Source organism: Aquila chrysaetos, chromosome Z (genome assembly GCF_900496995.4).
Source record: "Aquila chrysaetos chrysaetos chromosome Z, bAquChr1.4, whole genome shotgun sequence".
Taxonomy (NCBI): domain Eukaryota; kingdom Metazoa; phylum Chordata; class Aves; order Accipitriformes; family Accipitridae; genus Aquila; species Aquila chrysaetos.
In genome coordinates, this window is record NC_044030.1 from 64,665,525 (window position 1) to 64,681,331 (window position 15,807).

General features: G+C 44.5%; 1 protein-coding gene and 1 long non-coding RNA gene across 4 annotated transcripts in view; one reads left to right on the forward strand and one right to left on the reverse strand.

The window, feature by feature from the left end:
* RNF180 (ring finger protein 180) overlaps positions 1-1,543 on the reverse strand; it is an 85,364-nt gene extending 83,821 nt beyond the window's left edge. Inside the window, exon 1 of one of the 2 annotated variants that reach the window (XM_030003994.2) lies at positions 808-1,543. The gene's annotated coding sequence lies outside the window, so the exon portion shown is untranslated. The remainder of the gene's footprint in view (positions 1-807) is intronic. The other variant, XM_030003995.1, reaches the window with a different exon arrangement.
* Positions 1,481-12,665, forward strand: LOC115336643. 2 transcript variants are annotated; one of them, XR_005931551.1, is made up of 3 exons: positions 1,481-1,596; positions 4,755-4,876; positions 10,233-12,665. It is a non-coding gene; the product is annotated as an uncharacterized LOC115336643 (long non-coding RNA). The 2 variants fall into 2 exon arrangements; XR_003921854.1 differs by having other exon boundaries at positions 10,994-12,665.
* Positions 12,666-15,807: the final 3,142 nt, after the last annotated feature.

The window sequence follows — 15,807 nt, forward strand, 5'->3', positions numbered from 1 at the left end:
TACTGCATGCTGAAGTCAACAGGTCTACCAGATATAGCAAGAGAACATGGAGTGTGCGAGTCGCTCTGACAGGCAACGGTCCTGACAGGTCAATGGAAAACCATGAATCTGCGTGTAATCTCTTTCTTGCATGAGATCCCACAGACCAGCACCGCCCGTTTCATGCTCTTGCATGTACAAACATCAGCTGCTGCACAAAGTAAGAGACGAAACCAGCAGAAAGACGGTGCCCTCGTCCCAGCGTAACACGAGCTCCTGACCGCAAGCCGCCGGGCAGCACAGCCGCAGCAGCTGCCCCCGGCCGCCCCGCCGGTTCGCGGAAATCTCCGGCGCCCGCCCAGGCCCCGCCGCCGCAGGGCAGCAGCGCCCGTGCGAGCCCGCCCGGCGGCCGAGTGCCGACCACCGCCCGGCCGCGCCGCCGGCTAGGGCGGGAGAGGGCCGCGGCGGGCCGGGCAGCCGCCCCCAGAGCGGGGCAGAGGAGAGCGGGGCAGGGAGAGCGGGGCGGGCAGCCCCGCGCTGCCCCGCACGCCGGTGGGCTCCCGGGACACTTCGGGTGCTGAGAGCCGGCGGCGGTGGCGGCACCGCCAACTTAACTCCGAAGAGAAGGCGGAGCCGTTGCCGCCGCCGCGCTTCGGCGCCCCCTCAGTAAAGCGCTGGGCTCGCCCAGCTCCAGGCAGGTGTCCGCACCTCCCGCGTTCACGTCGCGCCCCCAACGCCTCGCTGCCCGGCGGCCCCCCAGCCCAGGGCCCGGATCGGCCCAACGGGCGCCTCCCTCCGCCCCCCCCCCGCCGGCCCCGCTCAACTTACCCGGCCGCGCCGTGCGAGGCTGAGAGGAGGCGGCGACGCCACCGGGGCGAGCGGGCGGGCGGGGAAGGGGTTGCGCAGCAGCAGCTGCTCGCGCGAACGGGAAGAGAGGGGAGACAAACGGCGGCGGAAAGCGCTCGGCTAGCGCGGCGCCTGCCCGGCCGGGCCGGCCGTGGAAGTCACCCGGGGACGGGCCAGTTCTCTCTGGCGGCCGCTGCGTCCGTCGTCCCCGCGGGAGGCCGGGCCCATCGCCGTCTCCGGGGCCGGCCGTGCGGTCGCCGGGGAAGAGGGCAGCGGCCGCGCCAGCCTGCGCCGTGCCGCGGCCAGAGGGTGGCACGTCCTCTCGTCTCCTGACTGGCAGAGATGGAGCCGGGGTGGGATCAGCCCCGGCGGCAAGCCGGGACTTAGCGGGGAACGGAATCAAAACTTTTCAGTAAAAACTGGGACAAAGAAATACGTGCCCCCAGGCCTGAGGAACAAGCCCCCGACCCAGAGAGCTTACCGTCAAAGAGCGGGGCCAGGGACAGGAGAGGGACCGACAAGTGCCGGCGAGCAATCACATCCTGGGCAGGGTGTCCTCAGTAGCCCCTGACTGTTCTAATAGGCAGCAAGAGCGAAGAGGAAGCTTTCCATTTAACTGGAATCCGGGGGGGGGGGGGGGGGGGGGAATGAAGTAAACTTGTGCACCTTTGCTGCAAATGGTGCAGGGCTCTGTGGGAGAAAAGGCAGGCGTACCGCCCTGAGGGCTGCGGGCGACAGAGGGTAGAGCGCAGCACGGCGGGCCCCTTGCCGGTGAGCGTCCCGACCTCAGGAGTGAATAAACGCTGGTAAACTGGAGGGGCTGTGTTTCCACCGCAGTAGTGTTTTGGCCTTTTGTGATGATACCCTGACTCGAGCAGGAGCTACCGCGTGCTTGTAGCTGACCGTCTGCTAATAATAGTTGCTCCGCTTCAGACGCCGGGAGGGACCAGAGTTATTAGAGCAGCGTGAATGTAAGGAAGGCTAGAAGACTGCTGAGGGAAAAAAAATTAAGAGTCTGCCCACTTTTTGGCTTGTCGAGGTGGTTTGATACACTGAAACCTCCATTTCACTGTTTCTTCTACATTTATTATATGTAATTTCTGTCATTTTTCTTGCATTTCGATGTACATACCCTGCAGGTCAAGACAAGGTTTTGTTACCAGGTAGCTATTCTGGACGATGTAGGACTCGCCATAAGATTTGGGCTGTCATGGATGCAGACGTGCACTGCCACCATTTTTTTTTTTTTCAATGCTCTCATTTACCTGAATTTTTTGCTAATTTTTGCTCTTTGCTATGCTGTTATTATTCTAACAGACTGCCTTGTAACAGTAGAATTATTTAGTCTGTTGTTTCTTGGGAGAGAGTACAGGTTTATTCAGTTCCTGCTATTTAGAGTCCTATTCATTTGAAAAGTTTTCAACCCACAGTGTGATACAAATATTTTAAATAACAATATAACAACATGCATTCAGAAAGCCTTACATTTTTCAGTAATTACAGCTAACTAAATTACTTTATACTTGTTTGTGCTTAAACACTATAATTGGATGTGGTGGCTTTTTTAAAAAAAACAACACACAAATTACTCTGTGCTATGATGAAATATTTTCCTGTCTTACTGTTTCCCCACTCTATGGTTAGAAAAGCTGTTGTTTTTATTTTTGAGGAGAGGATTGTTTTAGGGTCTTTTTAGTGATTATTACATTTGGTAAGATGTTGTGCTAATTGCTACTTTTTCTTGCTTAATGCAGACCCAGTAAAGAAGGTCTACATAAAGGAGTTCACAAGTAGGATGCTCATGATAATTAAATTCTATTTTGCTCTCCCAGAGTTGTACAGTAATTTCATGTAGAAGAGACAGACTGTTATTTTGAAATAATTTCTATTGTGGTACAGTATGCTCAAATTTAAACTGAAAGGACTGTTTAGAAAAAGCACTATTTGTCAGTCATAAAGAGTTGCAGGTTATAAGGCATTTTCTAGCAAATGTAACTGGTAAAGGCATATAGAAGCAAGTGAAATAGGGAGATGAATGGAGGAAATAAAATGCAGGTTAAAATTACTAGCTGCTAATTTAAGGCTTCACCTTCTGACATAAAAGAATATTGAAATTATTAGGGGAGAGAGCTCTTACTCTTTTAAAATTTTGTCGTCTCATTTGCTTCCGCTTAAGTAAGATGTAGGGTTGGACTATTTGAATTTAATGGCATCCCATGCTTAAGGAGAAATAGCAGTGAAGATGGCACTGGGGGAAAGAAGTGAAAGGCACTGTATGGCTCATGTCACAGCAACAGCAAATAGAATGAGGAAAAATAAAATCTTGCTTCTGGCTATAAAGTTTTATTTTGAGAATTTTGTTCAGCATATTTGATTCTAAGGGAGGGGTGTGTGCCATTCAGCTGTGTGGTTATCTGTATTGTCTTATAGAGAGTGTTTTTCTGTCACAGGATGAGGACAGGGCAGCTGGCCTGTGCAAGGTTAAAAGTGGGTAGAGTGGTCACTAAGAAGGTTAATGGATATTGCTTGTCCTGTGGCTTTGGGATACATGACAGCCAGGTCCAGAAGTTCATTCTAAGGCAGAATATATATAAAGTGATTTTTACTGGGATAGCCCCTTGAGTCTATGGTGAGTGGTCAGAGGATCAGTGCCAGACTGACACAAAGTAAATCAGAAACCAGAGAGTATTTTTGACTCGCTGTTCTGAGACAAGGATAGTATAGTGGGAAGACTATATTGAAGGCTGTATGCAGTGCATCACTGAACACTGAAACACACTGCAGTGGTGTAGTGATTTGTGCACAGACACTGGCACATACTGTTTTCATGTCCATGGCACATGGATAGTATATCCAGTTCACAGGTGCTCTGTGAACACTTTTAACAAGTGGCGGTGTATTCCAATAGCCACAGCAGGGTTGCGTTGTTTTCCTTGCCAATAGTGTTGATGAAGCTGGAAAAAATAATCCTTAGCTGCCTAGGAAAATGAATGATCTGACTTTCACTCCTGTAGAGTTCCTTTCTTTACCAAAATACATTTTCTCCAACAGAAGAAATTACATTTTCTCCAGATAGTCATTAGTGTGCTAATGACTACCCTAGGCATTAACCCAGTTCTGTAATCCCTGGTCTTTTGACCCATTAGGCTGTCCCCATCAGCTGGGGTCATCTCCAAGACCTGCATATCTATTATTTGATCATCTGTACTGCAGGGAAGTATCTTAGAAAATGGCCAGAGAGGGAGCATTTGGAGAAATGGTTGAGGAAATGGAAGCTGTTGGGTAGAATTTTTGGGACTTGATACTGAGCACAGGAGGAAATTCATTGTTGCCATTACCTGTTTTTTTAATAAGCAGCTTGCATACTTGAACAGCACTGTATTAGGAGAAATCCAGTGAGCGATACTGGCCTGTTTCACCCTTCACTATAGGATTCATTGTTGGAAAAACTTTGGTAACACTAGGCATTACAATAACCATAAACATAACATTTCACTCTATGGAGACTATAATCTTTTTGCATTTTCTTGTCTTTTCAAACATACACCCTGTATTTCAATTTAACTTATCTTTGGAGGGCTTTTCCTATCACAAAGTAAATTGTAAGAAAATGACATTTCTTCCCCTTTCCCTTGAAGGTAATGGTTTATATTTGCAGTTAAGGTTCCAAATCTGATTTGTAAAGCTCGTCATACTCCTATAAGAAATCTAAAGCCTATACAGAATATCCATCTGTTAACGCATCATTTCTTTCCTTTTGCTTCTTTTTGAAAAACAATCAGATCAGTGTAAAATTGCTGTGTATGGTCATAGGCTGTATTAGAGCTAGGGAAAAGATTTTTTAAGTCACTTAGGACTAGCTCTAATAAAGTAATTCTTAATACTGTTTTCTTATCTTGTGGTCGCTTGTTCCCTGGAATGGAATCCAGAACTATGTTAAACTCAGGGATCCTCTCTGTGCTTCAGAATCCTTCTGACCAAGGAATCCTGCTGTCTTGAGGTAGGATAAAAGAAAATGCCGTAAAGAAGACACGTTCTGCAAATGAGTAAGGTGGGTGAAGTTTATTAGATGTATTATATTTATCACCTGTTCGTAACTAGTTCCTGGAAGTGAAAGTAGTTGTACAGAAAAGAGACCTAAGGTGTCACTTCTCTCTCCAACTTGCTTATTCATTCCACATTTCCCATAACTTGGGAGAATATACTAGTTACCCAGCTAAAGATAAAAACATGTTTTCTTTTTCTCAATGGTGGCAGAGCTTCGAAGAATTTGTGATCTGTGGGACTATAAGGCATGGAAAAGATCATGCCTGTCCTCAAATAATTGTAGAACTCACATGAGAAAGGGAATTACAGGGATCTGCAAGGAGCAATTTAAGTGTTTTACACTAAACAGACATGTACAATTACATTAACAACCTTTTTTTTTTGTTTTGTTTTGTACTATTTTATATTTAGTTCGGGTAAATAATAAGGATATTACAGTTAACCCACTAATTGTAAATTTTGACCAGGGCTTTTGATTAAGTTGATTCAGTTTAGATTAAATGGAAAGACAAACAAAAGTATGTCTTCAAGTAAAGTGCTTGACTTAAAAGAGCGAGCTTAGATAAGCTAATGAAACTGCAGTGATAAGTCAACCAGTCTGAACTGCTCATGAATTTGAATGGAGAGAATATCTGAAATTGAAGTTAAATTTATTTAAAATACCAAGAATTTATATCTGATCAAGGAGAAGACTTTCAGAAATAATGCCAGACCTAAATGGATAGTTACTTAAAGAAAGATTTTAGAAACACATGAACACAAGCAATAGAAAAGAACAGAAAGGAATTAAAAAATACTGATCAGCAAATAAAGTTAATTCTTAGAATGTAGAGCAGGAATAAAAACTGTTTAAATTGAAGCTGAATTAGAACTTGCAAAGAATATTAATAAAGAACTTTACAACCTTGGCTATTAGAGAAGTGGAAAATGAATGAGATTCAGGTGAATAATGTGCAAGGTTATGCACTTGGAGACTGCTGACAAGAATTTCTGCTATCAGCTGAGGACTCATCAAAGGGAAGCAATAAAGAGGAGAAGTATTGGAGTATACTAATTGGTCACAGGATATCTGTGCATTGACAGTGTGATGCAGCTCTGAAAAGGCAAATTGTGACCTAGACTGTGGGTGTATTTCCAACACATACAGGGGAATAGCAATGCTCTGGTAATTCTTTATTTGAAATAATACAGATAGTTGTAATAATCCATTTTTCAAGAAAGAAATTGGGGCTAGAGTAGGCACAAAGAAGTAATACTAAAGTGATCAAAATGGATAGAGCCTGCCACGGGAAGACAAAAAGAGCTTTGCTTACTCAGTTCAGCAAAACAAATGCTGAGAAAAGTTTCTGTTGGTAGGTCATCAGTGAGGAAATAAAATATGATGAAAGTCTTATATAGCCTAGAATATGGATGTAAAAAAAGTAAGTATGAATTGGCCATTAAGAAATTTAGAGTGGAAATTGAAAAGTCATAGTTGTTCCACCAGGGAGATTACTGGAAGAGCTTCCTAAGAAAAGTATTGGAGAAAAACACTAACCAACTTGAAGTACAGCTGTATGGTGCAAAGCTTACAGCAGTTGGTGGTGGGAGTTGAAGATCTGGAAGGTTCTTTCCAGCCCTCTCTTACTAAACTCCCAGCTGTTTGTTTAGGTTTTTTTTAATCTTACGTTTTCTGGGAAAAGGAGATTATCCTTGGTAATTTGCTGCCTTGTGACTGAGTGTGTTTCTGTGTGCTTAGTCCTGATTTTCCTGTCTCATGAGAGACACTGCCTTGTCAGTGCTTAATATGTATATAAAAATAAAATTTCCTAAGAAGTGTAAAAATACCTTTTATAGCCTTCAGAAAGGATATAAAGGAGGTCTTTTTTTTTCAATGCTGCTGTCATTCAAACATTCTGAACAGCTCTGCATAGAATTCCTCTTTGGTGAAGTTTTAGCTTTCATAAGACTCCAGCATCATCTGCTGTTTTACCGTTGTCTAAATTAAATCTTCACAAATATTTTTTTATTCCAGTGTTATATAGTTTATGAGAGCAGCCTGAAATTAATTCCCTTTCTAGAATTATCAATTTCACTTTTTCAGTAATTATTGGTAGAAAGCAGTGAAAGTTACTTTCACCCATTAGTGCTAATGCCTGTATCTAACAGGCTTGTTCTTAGTCTGAGACACAAACAAATTATCTTGTTAAATTGAAAATTGTTTTTAGTGTATAGGATCATTAAATCAGTTCAGGTTTTAAGCAGTGTTTTTCGTTTATATAAAGGTATGTATGGCTGATATATTTAATCTTATATTTTACAAATATTAAATAGAGAGGAAGTAGAGAGAATAAGCAACTTGTCTGACTGCTGAAGAAAATAATGTAATCAGTTTTTCATTTTAGAAGGCACCCTAGGTTAAGGTATCTCATTCTCCTTGAGAACAGATCAAAATATTAATTTAATAAGACCTGTTTAAGTGGATGTATACTGTGAACAAGGTGCTTTTGCATAAATAATGATTTACACAGATTTTGCAGTTGTATTAAACTCTTTTTTATTTTCTATTAATGACATTCTGAACTCTTTAGCCTGTTAAATTGCTGGAATTTATCAGCTAAAAAACTTGGTATATAATAAATCAATGGGTAATAAATTAATCTCTAAATTACTTAGGCGTTAGCTTGTTTACGTACACATTCCAGTTTAAGTTATGTAATTAAAATGTTCAATTATGAAAAACTTACTTGTCTTGCGCTCAGAGGATGATATGCTCATTCAGATATTAATTTCAGTTGAGGACATAAATAATTTTGAGGTAATTTCTAGCTTTATTTTTTGGAAAATTGTGTTAATTTCTTATATTTCATGATTTCTGAGGTGAGAATTGTGTTCTGACAAATGCTATGTTGTGCTTGATATTTGCAATTTGATGGCATAACAAAAGCAAAACAGAGGACTTTGAAGCTTTATTTTTCTAACGTGATACTGTGTTCAAATACTCTTTTGTTGTAGTCGGAAGAACCTCCTACACTTATGTCTGATTATGCATAATATTTTTACTATTACTGAAATATGATGCCTATGAATTCTCCTGCCAGATCTCAGAGATCCAAAATTCTCTTCTTATCATATAGTCATCTAAAATATGTAATATAATATGATGCTACCCTCAACAATGTTTTCACTTCATTTATCTCTTACCAGATTCTATATAAATGGATTGTTACCTCACTGCTTTTGCCATGGAAGCCCTTCTGTAATCCTTAAATGTAAACTTTGGTTTATCCCAACAAAGGGACCTGTTAAAGTGACTATTTCGGTTGCCAAAACTAAGTACTGATAGGCTGAAAGGAAACTCCCTGCTTTAGTGAGGTGATTCAGGGCAGCTGTGTGCCTCCCAGAGTCAGTGAAGAGTGAGATTCCTTAAAGGGTGATTCTCTATTGCAGCACTGAGCCGGGTGCCGCCAGAGCTAGTGAGTAAGAACGTACACCCATGTAAGTAATCATGATGCTGAACTCTCTTTAGGTAGAAGCACTGACGGTACAAACTAGTAGAGCAGTTGGTTTTATGGCCTTTGACATGGTTTAGTCACATCCCCACTTCAGGCTTAAGCCACAGCAGACTTAAGGACAAAGCTATGTGCCCACAGTTTCTGAGCAAGACACTAGGCTTAAACATTTAGAAAATTTTGTAGTTCATAATGCGTACATTATAAACTGCAGGCACTTTAAGAGATGCTTGGCCGTGGAAAGCTGGTATTCTCAGTCTTTTTTATGATTTTGATACAAGGCTTGATTGAGATACCCACACATATGTCTTCAGTGCTACTTAAAATGCTCATGTATTTATGATACCAGCAGATATGACAATGGCCCTCTGGAGCAGCAGCTGGACGCCAGGTTCAGACTGTGAGGGCATCTCAAATGGCTCTAGGAGCTTATTTATTGGCAGCTGAAAGGAGTCTTAATATTCCATTGAAGTGTATCTGAGATGCCCCAAAAGTAGCTGTTCTTATTTGCCCAAGTATTTCAGCTTTCAAGGATGGTGAGCAGGAAAAGAAAGATGGAGAAATCCTTTCTGGGCATCAGTTTCCTGTAATGAACAACTCTCTGCAAATCTCTAAAAGTGAGATTTGTGCTTCTGCCATATCCAGGGCATTTTCTGTGCAAACTCTGTCTTTGCTTTTGAGCTTCCTAACATGGCTTCTTACATAGTAAAGATTACTGATGGCTTCTTCTCATCTGTCATGTTTCAGCTATGTCATCTCTAGACAACTTCTGCTTGCAATCAAACATGTTCAAGCCATGGAAGAGTGGCTAGTTTCTAAGTTCAAGGGATATGGGAATGATTACATTTTTCATCTGCCTCCATGTACCTTATGGTGTTGTTTAGCCTTATGCATGAATTGAAAAATATGGTAGTATCATGTTGTACTCTGCACTCTTTGACAGCTACTTCTCAGTAGTTCTGTAGGATCTCACTAGGTAGGTAGTGTAGGAGCTACACATAAATGTAGCATTTTAGATTTTCCTTAATACAAAAAGTATTCCTTCAAGAAACCCACTTTATGCTTCACTTTTTGAAAACTGAAAAAATTGTGAAATAGTTATTTTGAGATTTCCTATACTAGTTGCTGGCACTTGTCTTACCCTTACACATTATAAGGAAATACCTCACTGTAATTAAGCTCCCTTGGAATTCTCCACCTCTCTGTAATTGGTGTAAAAAAAGGTTGTGGTGGTCTTGTCCACCATGGTGAGAAAGTCCCATATTCCTGCAAAATATAGCTCCAGGCAGAGCCTGAAGACATAAGAACAACTAGAAATGAAAGTATCTTCATTCCTACGCATGCTTCATTAGATTTTCTGCAAGGGATTGGCTTGAGACTTACCAGGTAGTTTTATCCCTTTGAAAACTTTATCTGCTTAGGTCAGTATAACTTAGAACGTCCTTGCTGATTAAAATGTACAGCCAACTGTAGGTATAGTTCTCAACAGGGAGTGGGGTGCAGGATGCATGGCTCAAAAAGAGTGCTTTTGAAAGTCATTCTCTCACACTGGGATTTCTACTGGTGTCTTCATCAGTGCCCTTCTGAGTAAGGGGTTGGTGGTGCTGTTAGTGCCTTTTCATTGATTGCACCAAAGCTTTCCTTCTGCTCAGTCTCCATTTAACTCACCAAATGTGAATAGAAAACTTCAACTAGAAACAAACCTTTTAAACTCTTTCATTTTCATAAGACCTGACGTGTTTTGGGTGCAATGGATGAAAAACAAGCCATCTTTTATATGTTGTGTGATATACCACTTTCTAGAAATAGTTAATGTGGGGCTGTTCAGGTTAGTGAGACCTTTTAGAGTTAAATAACCTTCTGACTCAGCTCTGCCAGAGATGAACGCCATGGCCAGAGTGACCTGATGAGCCTCTGGGAGGACACAGCCAAGGCCTTGGTGACTGGTGTGAAACACTGATGACAAGCAGAAGACACAAGGTAAGGGGAAAGAGTGGAAAGTGGCATTGTAGTAGCCCCAGATGTGTGTACAGAGGCACAAGTGCCCGTGCCAGCCAGAGTACTACCCCTGTGAGTACTGTAGGAGCAGACAGCCCACCGTGACATCACCAGGTGGTAGATGGTAACATCACTGAGTGATGGACTTTGAGCACACAGCCCTCACTGCTTATATTCGGGCACCGGCAGAGGCTGGCCCAGCCTGGCTCATACCTGGACTCCTGCTGAGCATGCCTGCAAGGTCTGGAGGGTTGAGCATGGCTTTCTTCTGATGCTGGCTTGTGCTTTGGGGGCTGCCATCGGCAGGTGTCGGTGACTGTCCCTGGAGCCGTCACCTGCATTGTCCCCAGCCCTGCCTGCTTCAGGCAGCTGGGCACCACAGGGTGTGCTCGCAGCAGCGGAGGTAAGCTATGCAGGGAAACATCCCCCCGGGGTGGCCATGAGGCAGGCTGTGGGGCTTGGGAAGGTCCTGCCCCACAGACAGACCCTGACCCTAGCTGGGTGGGGAGTGCTTGGGAAACACCCAAACTGCGGGGGACCAGGAGGGTCTCCTTCCTGAGGGACCTGGACATTTCTTCCTCCCCTTCCCTCCCTGGGACAGCGAATGACCATGGCCTGTCTCCATTTTGCAGCATGTGACACCTGCTGCTGTGGTGGCAGCGAGGGGGAGTAGCTCCTTGTCCTCAGCTCTCCCCATCCTGCTGCAACAAGCAGACATGGCTGCGGACACAGAGTGGAGCTGCCCCATCTGCCGCGATGCTCAAGATGCTGTAGCTTATGTGACCTGTCTCCACCAGTTCTGCCTGGGATGATTGTGCAGTAGGCAAAGAAGAAACCAGGGTGCCCCCTGTGGAATGATTGCTTGTGGTAACTTATTGATATGTCCCCTTCTTAAGGGAAGGTGAACCTCCAGGGTGGAATGCGGTGGATATACACGAAATCTGTTCCGTAATAATTCCCTAAGCAACATAGCCTGCAACCTTAGATCATCGCTGACTTCTGGGATCAGTTGACGGGTTGAACCTCTCTTCCCTCCCATAGGGACACCTGTTCGGCAAAATTCGAACCCTCAGTTATACTGAGTGCTTCCCTGGGAAACTTAGAAATATCTATAGAGTTTTTCCACAATTTAGTGTGCTTGTAGTCAACTGTATTATTATTTGCGCATGCTTTGCAGGCAGTGTCTTTATCACTGGCAATCCAAAAGAACCTGTACTCCTGTTGCTTTAATAAACTGTACTGTTCATTAATCTAGCCGTGATAGTTTGTTGAATGTGACCAAACTCCTTAAGTCTGGCAATTCTAGTGTGCTGAACATGTCTACATTGAAAGTACAGTGCACTATTAGTGCATCTGTAATCGTGACAGTTCAATATATTGAATGACTGGACTTACAGTGCTGAATTGGGCATCACTCAGAATCTTAAGCCTAGCCGCCCCCAGCCCCTCTGGTATCTGAGGACAAGCTGGAATGCAAGGGGGTTTATTTTCTGCCAAACTTTGTTACGCTTTAACACAACAGAAAATTGGCGTAGTTGGCAAGATTGCCATGGATAAACTGCTGCAAAAATATAACTGTGCCCCTTTCCAGGCTGGGAAGGAGTGGGCTCAAAAGTTTTGGAAGTGTGAAGAGAAAGTAGTAGAATACATTGAGCAGTGTCAGGCTGTGCAAAGGAAAGGTGTCATTTGTGCAGTTTTAGGAGCCTGTTTATCTTGAGCTCAGCAAGAAGCTAAGGAAGCCCCTGCTCTCAAACAAATTTCTGATGTAGAATATACAGCTTTAAGATCAGAAAATGAAGTCATCATTGGCCTTTGAAAGGGAGGCAGGAGAAAAACTAGCTGATAAGCTTGTGAGTGAGAATAATCATCTTAAACAACTATTGGAAGGGGTGAATAGGCTATTAGATAAGACCTGAATATTCTATAGCAAGTATATTACAAATATTGCTTTCCAAAATCTATGCTTAAATTACTGTTGTGAACTTTATTCGACTGTGAATGAATCTCAGGCTGCTGTTATACTCATAATATCTTTAGATATAAACCATTGACCAAGTCTGAGACTAGGAGCTGATCTAGTCGCACCTAGATTCTGACAGGAGTTTAGAAAGCAAGGGGGTCTTCTCTGAACCTCTTGACTCAATGGGAGGGTCTCCCCTACCTTTCTCTAACTCAATTTTTCTCTGTATGTTTCTCTTTTACCCTATTGCATGTTCGGTCTCTGTATACATAATTTTAGTTTGATTCTAACTTAATTTTCCTTTGTATGTTCCATCCATGTATTAAATAATAGAGTGAACCTTGCCATTGTATCATGTGAAGTTGTGCTTTTATAAATTCCTGATAAATCAGTTTTGCTAATACCCTTAAAGGTGATTCTTTAAGTGATCCAGGATGGCAAGTAGTATCACTGATTACTTACAAAGCATTGAATAAGTTTGAGCCCTAAATTTTCAGAGGAATGGGCTTGTGATAACTGGCATGATTGGAAATCTGTTGAAGAACAGCTAAAACTGGCCAGGGCCAATATAAAAGTTGGAGGAAAGAGTTGAAATGATGCTTATGTAAGCTTCCCATCCCCCTGACATCATGCAAATTAGGAAACTAATTTTATCCCCTGAAGAATGGGATGGAAACATATGGGGTGACCCCGATGATAGCTATGCAAGGGGAAATAACCCTCTGTCTCCTTTAGATTCCCCTGAATGTGAGGCCAGGCCCATTATAAAAACAGAAGGAACCACTGGACCTCGGGGTGGAGCAGGAGATTGTACCTGAAAAACACCGTTTGATCCAATTCAGATGGACAATTTGTAAGAATGTTATGGTTGTAAGCCAGGCAAGACTGAAACTGAATTGGTCAAAGATTTTGCAAAGACTCATAAATCTGTACGGCATTTGCAATTGTATAACGCCACCTACCACTTGAATAATAGATGGAGCAGAGATGGCTGCCCCAAAATTAAAGCCTTTTGTGTATCTGCTAATGCAGCTGCCCTGGAAGTTCATACCAAGCCAGGAGAATGTCCTACAGGATTTTACACTGGACAGCTCGTACTGGTGAAAATGCCTCAGACTGGAACAGTACCAATGATACTAACTACACCTACAAATCCCTATGCATAGGAAGCCAGAGATTGCTTAGAAAAGCTACACCGGATTAGCATCCAGGGAATCTCACCTTCCTTTTAACCCTGCTGGTTGACTACGACCAAGCATATTTTCTTCCCTTTTTTGTGTTCACAGGAATCCTGAATGAATTGCGTGTGGATGTAGAGACCCAGGTTTTTAGGCCATACCCAGGGAGAAAATACAAATTAGCTGCCGGGTAAATAATGGAACCAAGTTTAGACTGCTGGCTTAATTTCACCTTCACCAAACCTGTAATTGCATATTGTATTTGGGGTTATAAGACACCGAACTGCTATTGGAATTTATAATTAATGCACAAAATATATGGAATACATACCACAAAGGGGTGGCCGTGGATCCATGCCTACACTGATTATAATGGATCCACGCCAAGTTTGTCTGTAGTGGCGTTATGAAACAATTTTACCTTTTCCAAGCAAAAACGGGTCATAAAAGATGAAGGCAGAGATCAACAAATTCTGTCACTGATAGGAAAAGGCGGAGACACCGTCTCAATAGGATGCCAAACTGAAAACAGAACTGAATGTGTAACAGGCTCACAAATTACTGTAGAATATGCTGGAAATAAGCTCAGAATATAAGCCTAGCCGCCCCCAGCTCCTCTGGTATCTGAAGACAAGCTGGAATGCAAGGGGGTTTATTTTCTGCCAAACTTTGTTATGCATTAACACAACAGCCCCTTTGCAGGCAGGCTGTCAACACCATCCTTTACTCTGTGTGGTCAGAGGACAATTTTCTGGAGCTGGCTGTCCAACACCCCTCAGATCCATCGGTTGCTGGCCACCAGGACAAGCAGGGGGCTGTGGGGTCAGTGCCCGGGACTTATGGGGCTGGCTTCCAGCCCAAGGTCTGGGCAGGCCTTTTCTGGGACTGCTCAGAGATCCTCCAGCCCGTGCTGCCCTGGCTGAACCAGGTGCTGTATGGGGCCCACTGGTGGGAGGCAGTTGTGGCACAGGGCACTGTCATAGTAAATCTGTGCTGCTGTGGGCTGGATGAGGAGGCCTTGGTGCAGGATCTGCAGCCCTTCCTGCAGCACCAGACAGTGACGTTTGTGTGCCAGCTCATCAACGTTGCTGGAGACCAGTGCAGCGAGATCCTCCAGCAGCTGGGCCTCCGGGACTCCTATGCTGCTGAGCAGGAGGAGGAGAGCCCCATGGCTACCCCTGGTTCTGCTGTCTCCCTCGGGGGGGACTCCTGCCCCCACCCCCAGGGAGCAGGAGGAGCTGCTCGAGGAGCTGGGGCTGGTGGTAGCAGATCCCTCCGCTGCTGGCCAGGGCAGGGATGGCTCCCTTGGTGGCCCTGGCACCCCGAAAAAGGAGGGCCTGCTGGTCCCAGGCCTCTTCAGCCCACAAAAGGCCATGTGTCTGGCAACACTAGGGTGCCCCAGAAGCCAGCGAAACCAGGGCTGGCCCAGCAGCTGGGGCATGCGATGGCCTCCAAGGGGACTTGGAGGCACTTGTTAGTAATTGAATTATAAAAGAAAAAAATAAAACTGTGAAAACTGCAGGAAAAGTCTTAGTCTGTCATTGCAAACAGTGCAGCTGGTATTGCTATCACCCTACCTGTGATGCTTTCTCCTCCTTCTCCTGGTGCTGTGCACACCTTCCATCTCATGTGTCTGCTGCAGCCTGAGGTCAGTGGGGCTGCTCTGGTGGCAGGGGGTACAGCCGTGCCGCCCTTTGCCAGGGTGGAGAGGTCTCCAGGTCCAGCCTGTGCCCCATTGCTCATTAGCCCAGACCTCGCCTCCTCCATGCTTCACTCTCTGCCCTGACATCCTGAGGCTTGGCTCTCCTGCCAGCCTTCGCTGCTCGCTACGACCTCAGTATAGTTGCACCCAATACCTACTTCTGCACAGAAACACATCTTCGTGCTGGTCTCTGTGTAAAACCGTCGTTGTACCCTACCGAGGTGAGCAAGAGTGCAATGAAGCGCATTGCCACCTGGTCAGCAGAGAAAGTGCTGTGGCAGCTGAGCCGGGTGAAAGCCCAGCTCCAGGCTGGCCAGGTCACATCCTGGCAGAGCAAGCCTGAGCAGCCTCAGCTGGGAGGCCTTGCGCACTCCATGCAGAGCCTGTGCCCTGCTACTGGCAATGGCCATGTGCTGTTCTTGGGCTATGGGACTCAAGGGTTGGGGTGCAGAAGCATGTGGATGGGAGGCAGGGTGGGACTCAGGTCCTGGGAGGAGCAAAGGCACAATCCCCTCTACTTTGATCTCCCTGGCAGAAGGTGGGAATGCCTTGAACCAAATTCTTCGTCAGGGATGCACTGGCTCTACTGAAGGTGTTCCTTCACTG